This window comes from Mycteria americana, chromosome 3 (assembly GCF_035582795.1).
Source record: "Mycteria americana isolate JAX WOST 10 ecotype Jacksonville Zoo and Gardens chromosome 3, USCA_MyAme_1.0, whole genome shotgun sequence".
NCBI classification, from domain to species: Eukaryota; Metazoa; Chordata; class Aves; order Ciconiiformes; family Ciconiidae; genus Mycteria; species Mycteria americana.
This window is the reverse complement of record NC_134367.1, coordinates 79,145,738-79,161,660: the sequence shown is the minus strand read 5'-3', so window position 1 is coordinate 79,161,660 and position 15,923 is coordinate 79,145,738. Positions and strand designations below refer to the sequence as shown.

At 42.1% G+C, this 15,923-nt stretch overlaps 1 long non-coding RNA gene across 1 annotated transcript; it reads right to left on the bottom strand.

Moving 5' to 3' along the window:
* Positions 1–2,455: 2,455 nt before the first annotated feature.
* On the bottom strand, positions 2,456–14,925 carry LOC142408507 (uncharacterized). Its single transcript, XR_012775312.1, has 3 exons — positions 14,722–14,925; positions 9,224–9,631; positions 2,456–9,178 (listed from the first exon to the last, which is right to left on the bottom strand). It is a non-coding gene; the product is annotated as an uncharacterized LOC142408507 (long non-coding RNA).
* Between the last annotated feature and the right edge of the window lie 998 nt (positions 14,926–15,923).

Here is a 15,923-nt window from a genome sequence, read left to right as displayed (position 1 = left end):
TTGTTTTTTAATTCTAGCAGTGTTTTTAAAAAAATGGGCTTTCATGGAAGGTGAACCTTTACACAAGAGTATACCTGTATAGATTTTTCCAAGCCATGCACAGTAGTGGGGATAAAGTCCCCACTATTCTGTAGGATAATCTTAAAGAAAAATAGTAGAAACATGCATCATGAACTATAAAATACTGTAAGTTCTCAGTTTTTTCTCAACTCTTTTTCTCCCTCCTAAAGAGAGACTTTTCCATAATCCTTTTCTATATATGCATGGATTTATTGTTCATTATTATTTTTATTAAAAGAATTGTGTTTTAAGAACTGCTCAATCCACAGGGCTTAAATAAAGAACTAATGTCTGAATTGTCATCATAATGTAATTTTTAGGCTCAAAATCCTTCTGGTATGGGATGCTGGTAGCCTAAAAGCTTTCTGCTATATAAGGAAATGGATTTTATTTAACTTTCCCAACCACGGTCTATGTGCACAAGAGAGGAGCATCCAGATTCAGACTAAGAATAGAAACTTTCTAACTGCAATAATGAGTTTCTGCCATAGCCCTGTAACTAGTAGTCAACAGTACAGTCTGTGAGATTGCTCATCTCTGCTTTCACGAAGGCTAGAGGTCACAGGTGTGTTTTCTTAGTCATTTTAATATAACAGGGTCTTTTTGTTTCAAAGTCCACGGTTGCAGCTATTTGGATGTGGGCTTTGCTCTGTCTTCCCCCTGGTTGTTCCTCCCACTGTGTTGGCTCACTGAGCTTTGGCGTTGAAGGCAATGGTGAAGCTCTTGCCTCAGGGTACTGTTGGTCCTGGGACTCCTGAAATCCCAGTCCTTGCCTGAGCATCCCATGTTTTCCAAAGTGGACAGCAGGTCCAGTTGCTGAAGACCAAGCTGCCAGGTAACACGTGCAGCTCAAATTCCCGATCCTTCATGCGTTCCCCTTCAGTGCAGTGGGCTGTGCCAGGGTCTGTGCACAGTTGTACCAAAATCAGCTCTTGAGCTCCCCGGCGCAAGCAGCTATGCCGAGTGGTGGGATCCAGCCTCCTGAGATCAGTTCCTCTGGCACCAAGGGGGCAGCTGGTGGCTCTTCAGCTGCCTCTGAGTAAGGGGGACGCAAGGGGTAGGAGCAGTCTGGCCCTCTGGGTTTGGCAGCTGTCTAACTCTGGAGCCAGCTGATTTTCTGGGGTAAGTGACCCTTAGCCACCTTAGTGACCCTTAGGGCTGTATCCGCAGAAGGGGTAATACTGCTACGGGGTATTTACTTATGGATGCAGTATTTAGCTTCTTAGCATTTCACTGGTGCGTCAGGGAAATGAAACCAGTTGTGCCCATATTGACCCACACATGATACCTTCCCAGTCTAGGGAAGTGAGGTGTAACTCCACTTTCCCCACAGCACACACTCCCTCGCCGCTGACTGGGAAACACCGAGACAGCGTGTAAAACGCTTTGGTGGCCCAAGGCATGGTACAAAGGTGCGGTGCTGTGCTGAGCTGCGTGTGAGCCGGCCTCCGCCTGTGGGAGCCCACCAAACCTCTTCTGGCTTGGTAATGAAACACAACACGCTGCTTCACACGTCCGCTGAAATGCATTTCTTGTACTTGCAATGCTTCACATTGATTCCTCTCTCACAGATCTGATTTTACTTCACTGTAAATCGTCAGTGAGTCCCTTGGTATTGGGGGATTTAAGCGGTTTCAAACCCAGCAACAGGAGACTCCAACCTACAAATCCATGGCTCAGGTGAATGTGATGGTTGGGTCCAAGTGCAGTTCTCTACAGTAGACATTACCATTATGCATAAAGGATACCTAAAAGCAAAAAAGAGCTACAAAGGCTATGAACAACTTTCGCCTCCCCCTCTCCCCCAGTAATGTCCGGCTCTGCCTGTCTGTAGGCCACTGGTCAGAGAGATTTGGTGAGGAAGTTGCAGGACATGAACAGGTAGGATCAAAACGGGCACCCCATGCTGCTGTTGGCTTTGTGTGCCGTGGGCTGGTTTTCCCCTGAGAGAGCAGCTTTGCTGCCCTTCCCTGCAGCTGCCATGGGGCCATTTGGGGTGAGTAGTGAGGTGACGGTGGTGGCATGGCATAGTGTGCCCCCGTGATGGCAGGGAGCTGCAGATCCTCCCTGGCCTTCCTATCCCCGCATTTTCCCCTGGGCTGTTGCACACTGGCAATGGGGCTGCCGTGGCTTTGGGCAGAAAGGAGGAGGCATCTAATCCAGCCCTGCAAACCTTCCCCTGCATCGCTGGCACGAGGTAGCCCAGAAACTCCCTTCACCGTTTCTCTTCTCATGCTGTAAAATGCACAGCTTTTGAACTGCCGTGGGAAACTATAAATGCATCAGCTGGAAATATCTCCAGAAAAGTCTTTTTTTCTTTTCTCTTTATTGAATTTGGCTCATTGTGGTGACAAGTATTGAGACTATAGTTGCACGTCCTCCTAATACGTACCACGTCTTCCTCCTCCATGCAGAAAGCACAAAAGCTCCCCATCAGTTGGCCCCACACGCGATGGACTCTCAGCACCTCAAGTTATAGGGTGATACATATAAATAGAAGAGTTTAAATGGAGCCACAGGTGAAGCTTGGCATTGCGGACAGGAATGGAAATGGGCTCCTGTCATTTTGCTCTGGAGCAGCTCAGCTCCATGACAGCAGTATTATTGGAGCTCAATGACAAGCAAGGTGCCCCATGAGTTTAACCTGCTTCGGCTCACAGCAAGTGCAGGTGAAAGTTTGTTGTGCCCGTGGCTCTTGGCACTGTATCCATAATATATGCTTATCAGGGAAGTGCAATACAGCAATGGCAAACATTTAACACTTAGGCCCCTCTGCTAAAAAGTTAATTTTCCTAGAAGCAAATTTAATTCCCATTTAGTTAATTCCTTAAATTTATTACCAGAGGCAGTAGGAGCTTGTTCATATAGGGAAATTTTGCCGGTCGTACTCGCGTAATTATAGCAGGATGGTTAGAAACATCATTCCTTGCATAGATGCTTTTATTCCAGTGTAACAGTGACTTTTTGACAGAGCTTATACATCTTCAAATGACAAAAGTAAATTAAGAAGTGTCTTTTTACTCCAGGAGTCACACTGGAATATCTCTACCTAACTCGGCTCTCTGTTTTATGCTGCCACAACTTTTCTGGGTGGTACAGGTAGAGGTGGTCAGTAATACAGTCTCCTTGATAAAATGATACTACTGAGAAGGGCAGCATGTAACCATTGGTCTGAAATTTGGGGGTTTCCCCACCTCAGCCAGAGATTCTTCTGCTTTTGAAGGGATCATCATTTAATCCGCCTGTGTGTGTTCATTTGCCCTTTTCTAAAAGCTAGGAAAACCTCTTTTTTCCAAGTCTCCCAGGGTGCTGCCAGGTTTGAGGCATTAAACTTCAGATCTGTGAATGGAAGGCACTATTAGCTTTATTGCTTGTATTATATTATTATTTTTATTACTGTGGTGGTTCTTTAACAAACACAATGCTATATAATCTCTATCCTAAAGAAATCCCATTTCACAGAGAAAGAACCATATGCTGTAGTTACAAGCAGGGTTGCTATTAAACACCAGGCTGTTGCTAATTTTCTGCTGGCATCCAGGATCTCAGAGGCATCCCCTTATTTTACTGCCTGTGACTGGGAGCAATAGTGAAGAGTGACTGCAACAGGAAGAACAGCGTCTCTGAACGGGCTCCTACACCATCCCCTTTAAGAGGACACATGGATCCACAGGCGACAGCCCTTGCAATGATGAAGGCTGCTTCCCTGTGGATTTGTGTCTTTAGGGAAGGTCAGGCATGGTCTGCATCTTGGTGGGTTCTCTGGATGTCTAATAGGGGTTGTACTTGGAGGGTATGTTTGCTCTCAGGGAAGCACTAATAGGGTGGTAGCCCAGCTTTCCTCCTGCTTCATTGTGCAGAGGCCTCCTGGATCATGGCTGGAATGGGTTGTTAATAAAGCCAAGTTTTCTCCACCCCTGTGGAGAAAAACCCTTTTCATTTCAGCATGAACGTAATTTGGACAATCTGGAGTAATCTAAAGCCACTTTACATTCTCTTTCACTTATACTGGTGTAACTTCGTGGTCTTCTGTGGAGTCCCTTATCATTTACGCTGATATAAAGGAGAGATGAATCGGTCCCTACGTGCTTTGCTGATTGGGAGGAGACAAATTAAACACAATGTTAGTGTTGCCTCTTCCTTCCTATCCCCATTTCCTTGTGGTTATCCTGTTAAGCGATTCAAAGTAGCTCATTTTCTTTGACTCTCTTCTCTCGCCCATTTTACAGTCTTTGCATTACCTCCTTCTAATAGTCCGGACAGTGTTGTGAAGGGCCTATTGGAAACACCTAAGTTTGATAGCTGTATCATTTGAACTTATCTGGGCTTCTATTTAATCTCTGCTCGTGGTATGTCATGATGAAGAATAATGTGGGAGACGATGACGTGTCTCTTATTCAGTAGCATCAATCTCTTCCTTCATTCTTCTCTCTATTGTAGGATGAAACAAGGATAACAAAGTTTAGATCTTGTCTCTTTTGATTGCTTAATTCATTTTATAGCTGTGTATTTGTAACGTAGCTTTGACAGGTATATCTCTGGGAGAAACTCTGACCCAGTTCTTGTCCGCACGGGCAGAATATTGAATATTCTTATGGATGCACTTCCTTTATCATGGGATTTTTTGCTCTTGCAATTCATTTTATTGTCTGTTAAGTTCTTTGTGAGCAAGGTGACGTTAACAGATCACAGTCAGCAGGTACAATGGAGAATTGTGAATAGGGTGCGATGCGGTTCATTGTAAAGCAGTAGGCAGGTTTCAGAGGTGTTCTGTCTTAAGGCCACATGCTTGTTCCTCAAGTACCTGTAATCATATCCTAGAGGAAAATGGTTTAGTAGATGTGTTATAATAATGAGTTCCATTTCTAAGCACATTAGGAGTTACATAGCTGCATTTGTTTTTTTTAATGCGAGACCTACATTTCAGACATCCAAGGTTGCTCCCTGACATTAACAAATCACTAACGTAATGACTATGAAACATGTTCAATTTATTGTCATTTTCAAATTGCTGAGCATCTCTTCTGCAGTTACCAAATAATATAATTTGCCTTCTTGGACTGAAACAGTTGAGCAAAATTTCAAGGCAAGGCAAGCTGTACTAATGAGGGTAAGCAAATGATGGTGTTGTGTATCTGTGCCGCTGCCTGCATGTCAGCAGAGCATGCAAAATCCTGTATAGCTGCACTGGGGCTGTATGTATGTTTGGGGTGGGGGGGATGGCGGAGAGAAATGGAGGGAATGGGACAGAACCCCAAATAGATGCTATTTACTTGGAAAACAAAATGCTCCCTGAGGGGGTGGGGTCCGTGAGCCCAGAGCTTAGTCATGCTGTGCTTTCTCTGCTTGCCTGCCTCCATGGGGGTTTGCTTTGGCTTGTTTGGTTTTTTTCTCTCAGATTTTTTGGTCATACGTGCTCCTCCTGCAGGAACAGTCACTGAAAGACCTTTTTTCTTTCACATGTGTAGCATGTGCCTGTGTTCATGGGGTGATCTGTGCCCATGTTTAAGGAGGAGGCTTCCTTTGTTTCTGGTACCTTCTTCCAGAAATGAGGCTAATTGTGTTGGGTTTTTTAATGCTTTTTCTACATGCCAGATTGCTGTTAGACTCATCACATTTCAAAGAGATTTAATACAGTCCATTACAGCATTAAGTAATTACTCACCTATTGCTGCAATAAGTAAACTGATCATAGTGATGCTTAAAGAGCATATGTTGATAAGGTAGGAGATATGGAAATTTCAGAAATGCCACTTTTTGCTGCTTTTCTCACTATTTTTAATGGGTAGTGTAGTTTCCGTCCTTGTTTGCAGCCTCCATTGATCTCTGCTTATTTTTCCATTAATGTATTCATCACTTCCTTGCTGGATGTCTCTCTATAATAGTATGCCTATATGATGGTTATTTCCATTATTTGCCGGTGCCCTCTGTGCATATTACTGCTTGGTTTTCCTACCGTGTCTAGTTAGTAACACCGAGGGGTCTTTTGGGCTGTTATGTATGATAAGGCTGTATCATACATATGTATCATATGTATCACTGAAGAATTCATTTCACACTTTCCCTGTATACATGTTATGCAGTTGCTGTTGGAAACATTTGAAATAGCTTAATCTTTATTGTGTATTTCATTGTTTTTATTAGACATGGTCTCTGTGCAGAGAAAAGAAGGATCAAGAAAACTAAATTTGAACTGTTTGGGGTTCAGAAAGCAGAACAAAATGTCCCCAAACTTACAGCACAGTTTTTTTCCCCCCTGCTGCTGTGCAGAAAAGCGTTAAATGGCTCCACTGCCCTGTGCAATGAATGCTTGCCTCTTTAATCCCAAACATGGGCTTTTCTGTTTGGTGTCTGTCTTGGACCAGACACTAACCAGATGTGGACTATCACTGTTTCAGCAGGCTGTAAAACAAAAGGAAAGAAAAAGGATTCGGTGGAAGTGGAAAAGTTTTGCTAGTCATATTAAACTCAGTGTCAACACCTAACAATACCGTACCATAGCTCTGGATATGACTTCTCCTCTCCACTCAGTTTGGATGAGCTTTAAAAAAAAGTGCTGGGGGGGGAGGTGGTTTTACCCTCCTATTGCAGCTGTGATCACTGACACATAGACAACTGCAATGACTGGTCCAAAATCAGCGTTGGGAACGGAGCACAACATGATTTGACCTTACGAATATTACAGTTTCTAAAGGACAGTTTTCCCAAGTTGGGGATGTTTCTTGCATTGTTGATGCATGTGTTGCCATTTTGCTTGCTTTATCTAGGATCAGTATTTTTAATGTTGTAACAAGTGTAACATAAGGGCGGGGTTAAAACCTGATCGTACTGACACAAATGAGATTTTTGTCATTGACTTTCCAAAGAGGCTGAAGTTTCCCTGTTGAATTCTGTATATGCTTTAATGCTGTTCAAACCAGGCTGAAGATAATTTATTGTTCAAAGAAACTGTGTGGCCTATCTCACAAGTTTTATTTTTCACGGCAGTGATCCTAACCAGACCTGTGGTCGCAGCACTGACACTGTGCAGAAGGAAACCTAGTAGTACAGCACTTGGCAATCCACAAAGTAATTTGGCGTATTTGTTTAACGCTGCAGTCAGCGTGTTTGTAGAATTACTGGATTTTTTTTCCCTATTTATTTTCTTTGTTTTTATTGTCTTGGTGATGGGTTTTGGGCTGCGTGTGTAGGTTTGCCAGAGTATTTCCTCTGCTGTTTACACCTGTTACGTAAATACTTGGCATTAAGCTATTTTTCTCAGCTGTGGAGACATGTTGGTTTGCACTTCACTAGCAGTGAGTGTCATGGCAGTAACGGGACTTTGTCCGCATCTAACACTGTCTATCCAAGGGCATCCCAGTCTCCAAGACATTGAGAGACTGGGGCTCGCAGCCACGGTGTTCACCACCACTGATCTGTCTATATTTCTAAGGCTGCTGTTGCAAAATAGAAATGTTAAATATTTGTTAATTTGTTTATTTAAGTAAGACTTGAGGTTAAATCTCAGATTGGGAGTCTATAAAACAGGGAGAAATGCATGGGTCCATGTTCTGCAGGACTCTAAGGCTTTTTTTTTAGTCTAAATATTCTGCAGTGCTGTTGTATCACTTTGAGAGTTGTGGGTCTGCAAATGGACAGCGGAAGTGATTCTAGATTGAAGTTCTTTAAGTCTCTCCCCTATGCCTTGGCACGCAATATCAAGCAATTCTTTTGTTTTGACGACTTGGATTTTCTTTTCCTTTTTTTTTTTTCTTATTCCTATTATTATTAATAACATTCACTATCCGCCTCAGCCAGTATTCTGTAATAGATGGGAACTACCCTACATCTCCTACTTTAGAGAGGTGTAAGGGGACGGGGAGAGGCAGGACATTTGGGGCCAAGTTTCTGTTTGCTCATCAGTGGCACCTTGGTGGCAGCAGTGCAATCGGTAGCAGCTTTATTTGTGGTACTGCTGGTCTTCTGGAAATAAAGGACAGGAGAGATTCTGGGAGAAAGCTTCAATGCCTGTTCTGCCATCTTGGCTGGTTTTGTCTGTATGTAGATCATGTCATGCACATGATTTAAATAACTTTATCAAGTTATTTAAAGGTCTCCAAACAAGCCCAGAGCCAGAAACCTAGTCCTGCTGAACATGCAGAGGTCCGTGAGGACAGCAGTGGACATCAGCCAGTAAGATGTAGAGAGTAAAGATCCCAGATTTTTTGCGGCCCTGAGACTGCAGTGTATTCTGACCTGAAGCTACCCTCTGGTGTCTGGGCTGCAGCTGGTGTTTGGGGACACTTAAATCAGAATTGTTCCTAATGTGATGGAGAAGTAGGAAAGGTCTGTACCTAAGGTGGGGAACAACATGAGGTTTTTGATTTGCGCAATGTGTTTAAATAAGTTTTGGCATGGCTGTTGGGAGGACCTGAAATACTCAGGCTTGTAACGGTGCTCACTCTGAGCGACGAGATATGGCCCATCCTAGAGACATTTGCTCACTGTTTTGTGACGCAGTTAGCTTAAACATGTAAGTAACAGGGAGGGGGTTAGTTATCCTCCAATAGGAAGGTAAGCCAGAGTACAGCCAACACCTCGTCTTCAGACATCCTTGCTGGTGTTACCAGCTTCCTGACTGCTGGAGGGCTGGGGCTGGGCATGTGGTACCCTCTGCCCTGTGATTTTGCAGAGGAACAAAACTCCTCCTTCAAGCTTGCAAGTCAGACAGTGCACCAACCGAAAGCCATTTCATTCCTGGTACTGTCAGAGGTAGCAGAGGTCAGGCCAGGGTCAGTTAAGGTTGTGGCTGCCGTTTCAGTGCCAAAGACTTTTGGAATTGCTGCAGTGATGATAAGATGAATGCTTCTATCACAGGGTGGTGGCGAGAGATTTACAGTGTTTATCCAGCGTCTGGAGATGGATTCGGCAGGGCTGGTCTTTTCAGATCCGAGAAGTATTTCAGAAGTGTAGGCATAGACTTTCAGGTCCCCCTGTTCAGTTCTGGCTAGTTGTTGTGGTTGTACTATTTCCAGATAGGGTTAGACATGTCTGAACAGCACTACTGATGGAGAACAGAGCCCAGATCAAGTACAGGTAGAACATTCACAATCCCACTGTCCAGCCACTACCATGCTTTCTCTACCATTATTTCTACCGTTATTTATTATATATATATCTCTACTATTATTTCTACCATTATTTATTTTGTTTGTTGATTTGATTCCACTTGAAAAGGGTACAACACAATGTTCCTCAAGATAGGTTTATCTGGGCTGGCACACCTACCAGTCAGACTGCATGGGTGTTGGCCATTAGCTCTGTTCAGAGAGCAGATCTGGAGCCTACTGTGTTTATACGTACAGCAAAATTAGATCTGATGGCTTCAGCTGGTGTTTCATCCGTGCAAGCTTCTTGCCATGCATTATAAATATTTTGAAGAAGCAGTTACAATGGGGAAGCTTGGGATGGACTGAAGCAGGCGGTGGTTCCCGAACAATTGAACATCCGTACCATTGCCCTCCTGAGTCACCTCCTCTGCTGGTTTGACCTTTGAGAGATCTGGGCTGACTCTTTTGTCAGAAGATACACACTGAAAAAAAAGTGTTTGTTCACAGCTGGCATTACACTGTGTTTTCAGACAACCTAGGACATACCTATGTGCTTTGTCATGATCTTTTGGCATGAAGTTCTAAGGCAAGAATGTCACTGAGCACTACCCTCCCTCTACCTTGTTTTCCTTTGCTATTTCAGCTGACCAAGGTCTTCTTCGCTTCCTGCTGCAGGCTGCCGTGTTGTGCGTCTAGCCATTGCTCAATACAGATCAGATATCCACCAAGTGGGATGTTCCCTGTGTGTACCAAGCTGAGAGAAGGCATAATTGATATCCAGATACTATTGCTTTTATGTGTATATACCGTTATAACCAGCACTTGATTTTTCATTATGCGCTGCCCTTGTGTATAATTGCCCTTGACTAACTGGCTGTGACAGGCAAGATGAAATCTAGGAAGATGCTATAGTTTTAAAATGAAGGTACTTATCTTGAAATTGGAAATAACTGAATGATCTGGATTGTAATTATTCTCGTACTATAGAGAACTTCATGAGATTTTTTTTTAAAATGGGGGTTGATTTTTCTTTTTTCAGTTTATCTTCTGGTCTTTGAAACTGAAGGATTCAACTGTTATACATTTTAAGTAAATCCCTGATGATCAAAAAAATAATATAGCTTTTATTTAAATGTATATAAATGAAAATTGAGTGTCCTAAACTGTTTATTTCAAACCAGAACCTAGTGAATTTGTCCAAAAGGCTAAATATCATGAGACTCAACTTGCAATAAAATGAGAATGGGAGAAGAGGGGGAATTTAGCAATACCCTAGGTATTGTTTAATTCAAAGCCACACTGAAATAAAGCAAGCCTTTCCGGACTTTGCAGGCAATTTGATCTGACCTATGTGTAGATAACAGATACATAAATTGTATTAAAATCATTTCTTACACTGAAAAAAAAATGAACCCATCATTTTATAAAGTCATCTAATGCTTTAACTTTATGTTAATCTAGTTTTATGTTATTTCATGTGCAAATTAACACTGTCTAATTAATATCTCACAAATAGAAAGAATGATCGAGTTCAAGTAAATTTTAGTGATTTAGTCTTGAGAACATATTATGCAGAAATTGGTAAGGAGCACACACAATTGGAGAAGAGACTATAATTCCTGCCTCTGCTTTTGTTTTGTTGTGTTTTGTTTTGAAAGGGTAAGCATGTTTGATGAGTTCAGACATGAGAACAAAAGACTTTCTGCTAATCTTTAGTTAGGAGAAATCACCAGTGTTGGGTTTGATTCTGTTTTTAATAAACACAAATGGTGATGACAGCTTTGTTTCATTTTTAGGATTGTCAGTCTGTTTCAGATGCTTTTTCTGCTTGGGCTGAAGGCGGGGGGGAGCGTTGCTGGGGTGGGCTCCGAGCCCCCCGGGGCCGGAGGGGTCTGACACACCCAGTCCAGTCCTGCCTGCAGTGCGGTGAACTCGGGAGCTCCTGCAGTCCCTTCAGGAGCAGCTTACCTAACTTTGGACGTACCAGCAATATGCTACGCTGTGAAATAGCCTCTTGCCTGCTTGCTTTTTTTTTTTTTTCTTTCTTTTTTTTTTTTTTTCTTTCTTTTTTTTTTTTTCCTTTCTTTTTTTTCCCCCTTTCCTTCTCTTTCAGAGGGATTGCATCATCTGCCTGTATTTCACAGCTTGGGCAGCAGGGGAAAGGAATGGAATAAATCAACATGTTGCTTTTATCAAGTAAACCTCTGTGATGTGGCCTGGTCAGAAGAAATTTATATTCTTTCTATCTAAGCCGTCTTTAAAGAATGTTTCACCCCCTTTTTCCTTTCAAGGATTTTTTTTTAAGGCTTTCCAAATCACTTTATCAGAACGTGTGGTAAGTTAAAAGGCTGTGTTTTCAACAGTTTGCAAGACTGAAAACCCCTTTTCTCAGAACTGAGAGTGTCTAACAGCTAAAATGAAGTAATTTGAAAATCTCCTTGCTCTAAAGTCACGGTGGGACCGATACCGTTTCCTCCATGAGAGGTAAACATCCAGCACCCTTCCACTGGTTTCTGTGAAGTTACCATGGACTCACAGAGAGGGAAGGGAGGAGAGAACCTGTCTCAGCGCTACCCAAAGCTAGAGGGAGTGAGAAGGGTGCGAGGAAGTGATCAGCTATTAGTGGGAGCAATGGCAACTGCATCAGAAAAAACATGGGGCTATGACGTCAGGTTTTAGCACGCAAAAATATTTTCAGCTCTTCTAACATCTTAAAGCGTGGCACAATGGCTACAATCACAATTTCAGTTGTTGCCAAGGATTACCTTGTTCCACTTGTTTGTTATTGCTGGTTTTCATGTGTTCCTGTATTTCTGTAAATTTTGCGGGTTTTTTTTCTTTTTTTTCTTCAAAGGGAAAAATAGTCCCATAAAAAGGAAAGCTCTGGTTGGTTTCCAGGATCACCCTGAGTGTTGTTGGAGTACATGCTCTATATTAAATACAGTTGGATCCTTTTTATCACTTTATATTGAAATCTCTTGTTGGCTTTCAAGATGACAAGATTAGGGATAAGATTGGGGGGGATGGGGGGGTGTTCCCCTTAGGCAGGTTGATATGTATTAGCTGAAAATCCTAAATCAAAAAGCAAAAAAACTTCCTGGCAATCCTTTAAGCTTGAAAATACATCCTTATATTTGGAGGATGAGTAGACATAGAATTGTTTAATCTCTCAGAGCTTCTTCTGGATCAAGCAATGCCTTGTACAGTCCTTACAAGAACTGTATTTTAGAGTAAATTTGCTCTAGTGCTTTTGCCTTCCACCAAGCCACTGCTGGAGCTCAGTGGGGGCCGGGGGTGGATCTATAGAAAGCCATATGTATGGCGAAGAGGAATGAAGCCACTGTCTTCTGACAAACAGATCCCTGTTGTTGCTACTAAAGGCTAGATGTGTCTGTCTGCTGTGCTGCAGGGCTTTAATGGAAAGAGACTGGCTGTGCAAGTAGTCAGCATCATTTTTTTTTTCATTATAGCCCAGGAGCATTGAAAGGGCGGTGAAAATGGAAGTACCCTTGCGACAGAAAAGAAAGAGAACTAAAAGTAGCATCTATGAGGATACCTTTCTTTGAATAGTTGTAGGAATTAAGGGCATCAGCTCCGAAGTATTTATATTCTTCTTCAGGTACACCCAGGTTCGATAAACTGTTGTCATCTGCAGGCCAGGATCTGGAGGTGTCTGTTTTGGTTTTGATTTATTTTTACTAAGGAAATAGCAGTGCATTGCAATTAGAACCTCGTGTTTGAAGTGTTTCTCAAGAACACAGTTGCACTTAGGGACAATATTTATACTTCATTTAACCTGTGATATGAAACACAGGTTACCTGTGTTTATGAAAAGATTACAACAAATGGTTTAACACAGTGAAGTTACTTTGTAATTTTTGTGGGTTTATTAATTTTTGCTTTTTCACTTCTCAGCCTGCTAATAAAAAGTAGATATGTTTTTCTTTTACTGGTAAGCAATTTCATGTTCCTTGTTTGGGACACAAATTCTGTGCTTTAAAAGTTGAATTCACTTTTTTTTTTAAAGAACTAATATTTCTGTTTTACTCTAGCTCATTGCAAACTGTGTTGCAGGAGCCAATTTAACTTGTCAGTGTTATTTTAGATGTAGACTTCGTTAAATATCTACAAGCAAATTAAAATCATTCCTGTAAGTGAGATATTTGCTCAAGAATTTGGCTTTCAGCACCAGAAATACAGGAAAAGAGTGCCAGGGGCTTTACTGCGTTGGAAGGAGAACACTTAAGTGCCAGTGAAGTATAAGATACCTTTATATAAAATAACATGGTAGAAGAAAACTTTCAGCAGTATCCTTTGCATTTGGTTCACTTTGCTGAGAAAGGAAGTGTTTACTTGAGAAAGCATCTGGATTTTATTGTTTTTTAATTCATTGTGGACAGCCTGATGGAGTCTGGAACCACTTAGAATGTCACAACCTTTCATTGTCACATGCAATGTGGAAACGAAATAAAAAGCGATCCAGATCTCAGACTATGTAGCCCAAGCTGTTAAGTTTGCTGTGGTCTCCCTTCTGTAAGACAGCCCTCTTGAACAAATACAAATTTGTAGTGACAGTCCTTAAAATGCCTCTTTGTTCATCTGAATACTCAGTGAGCCTCAGTCAGGTTTCTCAGGACTAGGGAAGCGTGAGCAAATTTGGGTAAAAGAAAAAATGAGTAGAATCCAATGTGGCCAGTGTTCCTTTTCTCATGAAGGCAAACGAGAAAAGGTATCATCTATGGTGGTGCACCTGAGACTGGGTTCACGTTTGGTTTTTTTTCCATGTGGTTCTGGTCACTTCTGTCTACTACGATAAGTGACATCCCAGGAAAGTTAACTCATCTGCAAGATCAGCCCAGTTTTGCAGGCAGAAGTCTGAATTATTTAAATTAAACTTTATGGTTTTTTAGAATCATGCCAGAATTTTTTGGAATTCCACGAAACGAACCTTCCTGTTTCTAATGACTCATTTATAAGAAGATGAGATTAATGTAGACAAGCTGATCTCGAGTGAGCTGCACCCAATAATTTCTTATTTTTTTTTAATTTCTAATTTATAGTTTTAACGGTAACCTACCCACCTACATGAGTATGGTGAACAGATGATACATTTCAAGAGCAGATACTTTCATTCTCACTCCTCCTGTGAAGCCTATGAAGTTACATCAGAAAATAATTTAGACAAGTACATCTGAGCAGTCCTTTTGTTTAATAAATATCTGCAAAAGAATTTGGTATTCCCTTTCTCCTCATGTTCCCATTCTTACTTCTCTTTGTTTGTGTTTTAAATAACACTTCTTCCTATCAATCTGTTGCTAGAACTGGTGTTCTCGTCTTCAGTAACACTTTCTGATGGCAAACCCTCTGCAGCATTAATGCACAAAAACTTTGTTGTGAAACAGCTATGTTGTATGTTTGTGTGTATATAGCAACCCTGATGGCCCTAAGCCACACAAAGCATAAAAATCAAAAGCTGATGTACATGCAGCACTGCTGACACAAAACCTAAGGAAAGGAAGAATCTGGAAAATGAAGACAGTGCATACCTTCCACCCACATGTCCATCCCTTACCGTTACTGCAAACTCCACGCACTTAATTAGCGGAGAGAAAGCTTGCCCTTCCGCACTCTCTTCACTAGCTCCTTCTCCTTCCCCACACAAACGCAGGCAGTGGCGGATATTGGCTACAGCACTGAGCTGTAGCAGAAAAGGATGGTGTGCAGGAGCAATAGGTAACTGGAGTGGGGGAAGGCTGATGCTGCTGTGGAGCAGAATTGAGACTAGGATTCGTGGTCTGTGATTCATGATGCTTGTGTTCATAGTAAAATACCCTCTTGTAGGTGGAGGATTAGCAAGTGTGTATTGTTTAGGTGGTTATGTTAGCAATGCTGAAGGCGCGGTGATTGTTGTTTCACAACGCATGATAATTTCCTGGCTTTATTGAAAGGCAGGTCAGCGAGGAGGGTTCCGTCGGGCAAAGACTTTCCACTAGTGGGAGCAGAGGTGGGAGGAGAGCTTCGTCTCCCTGCTTAGCATGGGCCCCTGGAGGGAGACCTTAACATGATGCAATGCTAAATGGCACAGCCAGTTCCCTCCCTTCCCACCCTGTCTCTGCTAAGGGTGTGCAGCATCAGTCCTGGGTCAAGTTAGGGAGTGGGGTAAAGTAGAGTTACTAATAAAAATGCAGCTTCCCATGAATCTCCCTTTATTAGAAGATAAAATTGGACCCCCCAAAAAGGACGTATGTGAATTATGACTAAAGATTGCCTGTAATTCTAACTTTCTGTAGAAGCCCTTGTTGTAGAAAGCCTGCTCTGTCAGGATCTATGAGGTTTCTGTCTTTCTGTGAGGTTCTTCCTAGAGCAGGATGGAAGACAGACTATAGTTTTTCTTTTACTTTTTGTTGTTGAGGAGGGAAGGCTAATGAGCAACAAAGCGTAGGTTTCCAAAGGAAGATCAGCATCTAGAGACCAAATGGGAAGGTGTCATATGAAAAAAATATGAATAGAACAAAGGGAATTGCTAAATTCAGCAGTCTAGTCACATCTTAATATAAAATACATGTTCTGAATCCATGTGTGGAAAGCACATGCATTTTGGCCATTGTATGATGCATGGAGATGGATATGTAAAAGCTCATTACAATATTATGGCTCCAGGTCCTAATTCAGCATGGCTCTCAGGCAAGTGTCTACCTTTCAGTGCATGTATCGTTCCTGTTGACTTTATGGGTCCCTGTGTGCATATAGGGTGACCTTGACCTTGGCTGCTTT